Source organism: Gavialis gangeticus, unplaced genomic scaffold, assembly GCF_001723915.1.
Source record: "Gavialis gangeticus isolate Ggan-Ray unplaced genomic scaffold, GavGan_comp1, whole genome shotgun sequence".
Lineage (NCBI taxonomy): Eukaryota > Metazoa > Chordata > Crocodylia > Gavialidae > Gavialis > Gavialis gangeticus.
In genome coordinates this window covers 61,308,289-61,310,862 of record NW_017729034.1, presented here as the reverse complement: position 1 = coordinate 61,310,862, position 2,574 = coordinate 61,308,289, and positions in this window count along the sequence as shown.

Genomic DNA, 2,574 nt, shown 5'->3' with positions numbered 1-2,574 from the left:
ATACAATATGACTGCACAAACATTTGCAGTGTCCCACACTATACATGCAGGCATTCGGTCCACACATGCAAGCGTTCCTTGCAGCAGGGGTGGGGAGGGGGTGGGATTTGACCCTGGGAGATCCCAAGGTCAAAAAAACCCACACAAACAAACAACAAAAAAAGCAAGGCAGAACACATGGTGGCATTGTGACCCACCCAAAACCAGAGCCTGGCCAGCTGGAGCTACACTCCAGCTCCCGCCCAGGCTCCCAGCTGCAAGAGTACCATGGCTGCAGCTCCCTGATGCACCCAGGACCCCAGGTAAGGCTTCTGGACCCAGCATAGTTGCTGGATCCAGCCTCTCCTATCATACCTGGGGTAGCCTGCTGCATACCAGAATTCATGTGGCATGGGTGTTCCCTGGGGATAAGCAGCAGTGGCACAAGGTATTCTGCTGCTACTTGTCCCTGGGGAAACAAACATCTGGCTCATCTGGATGTGGCCACAGAGGCATCTTTGGGGAACATCTGTGCGAAGGAACCAAAGACTAAATAGACCAGGAGAGTGAACTGCTGTCTCCCAGCCACTGTTTTCTGTTCTAAAAAGCAGGGTTGAGGCATATAGTCTAGGCAGCATGAGATATGTGCATTGCTACTGCCTGGGCTGTAATTTTCATATCTATAAAAAAGAGTTCAGATTCCAAATCTAACAATTAGTCACCTTTCCTCATCCACACATTTAATAAAATGTGTTTTTAGACAAAATTATCCTGGTCCCACCAAACTTCAGAAAAGTTAAGCATATGTTTATAATGAAGTTGGGGTTGTTAGGTAAATGCTTTGCATTGGGAGTTAATTCAACCCATTGAATTAATTAGCTGAGTCAACTTCACATGGGGTAATTAAAATACATATAGACACTTTATTTCTGTGAGAAAGAAGTAGCTAAATAAATATGAATTGGATACATTTTTACACATAGCAAGCAAGTCTCAATTAATTTAATTAAGTTTCCAGTATGGGCAAGTTTGCCATTGACTTCATAAAGAGCAGGCTGAGGCCATCTATGTACCTAGATACATGTTTAGAGAGAATGAACAGATCAAATACTGGCTCTGGGAAATGGCTGAATGTAATGTTTGCGACTACTAGCTGTATGGAATTTTTTTGTGTGTTTAAAAGTGAATCAACAGCATCCAATAAAGCAAGGGATATTGTAAGACTCACTGTATTTGGTGCTGTTGATTCATATTAGTGTGAATCCATAAGAGAAGGGATATATGTCTCCTGCCAACCAGTATTTTAGGTCCTGAACCATAAATATGACTAATTTTCTATATATTTATTATATATAATCTGCATTTCATTATAGGATTAAATGTTAGCATATGCTCTTGAGAGCCTCTCATAGGAAAGGTATCTTTCTGATAGGCAGACAAGGTTCTTTGGGTAAATCTGATATATTTTATTAGACCAATTCAAATAGTTGGAAAAATTCTTCTTAGCAAGCTTTTGGGTATAAATACCCTTCATCAGGCTGAGGAAGCATCTGCAGTTGGTTTGTGCTCTTCCTGGATGGAATGAATAGTAAAGAAGCCAGAAGCTGGTATGCATGCAAGAAAGGCAGTTAGTGAATATGTAAATTGAGGAGTCAGTGGGTGAGAGACTGACTGAGGGGGAGGGAAGGAAGAGGAATGAATGTAGCTGGTAAATAGTGGAGAGGTACCTTGGGGAGTCAGATGTCAGGCAGGTTATAATTTGTCATAAATCCGATGCCTATATTTAGTCCATTATTTTTTGTATCCAGGAGGTTGATGAAGTGAAGTTCATAGACTCATCTGTGAAATGTGTTTTGTAAATTCCCTTGAGGATTAGAACTAAGAGATTGGAGACAGAGTGGTTTTCTTGTAAGAAGTGTGCCTTCCACAGGTAATTAGGTGTTCTTGTCTTTAATAGATTTCTGGTGTGCATTCATTCTGGTGCACAGTTCTTATTTGGTCTGTCCTATTTTCCATCAAGGTGCTGAGCTGTGCAGGAAACATTTTTTTTAGGAGTTGACTTCTAAGCGGTCACCAGCAGCTGACTGCTCAGTAGCCTGCATCATACTTATAATTTCCCTAGGGTAATAGATTATCAGTCCATCCAACATGTCATAGATTCATAGACATTACGGCTGGAAAGGACCTTGGAAAATCTTTGAATCCAGCCCCCTGCCCCAGGGGCAGGAAGTCAGCTGGGGTCATAGATAAACATCCAGATGTCTCTTGAAGGTGTTCAAAGTAGGTGCTTGAACCACCTCTGGCGGCAGTCTATTTCAAATCTTGGGGGCTCAGACAGTAAAGAAGTTCTTCCTTTTGTCCAGCCTGAAATGGTCTTGGAGGAGTTTGTGACTATTCAATCTTGTCATCCCTTGCGTTGCTCTGGTGAACAGACATTCCCCCAGATACTGGTGAACACCCCTGATAAACTTATAGGTGGCCATCAGATCGCCCCTGAGCCTGCGCTTTTCCAGGCTGAAGAGTCCTATAGCTCTCAGCCTCTCATCATAAGGTTTGTTTTCCTGCCCTCTGATCATGTGTGTGGCTCTCCTCTGG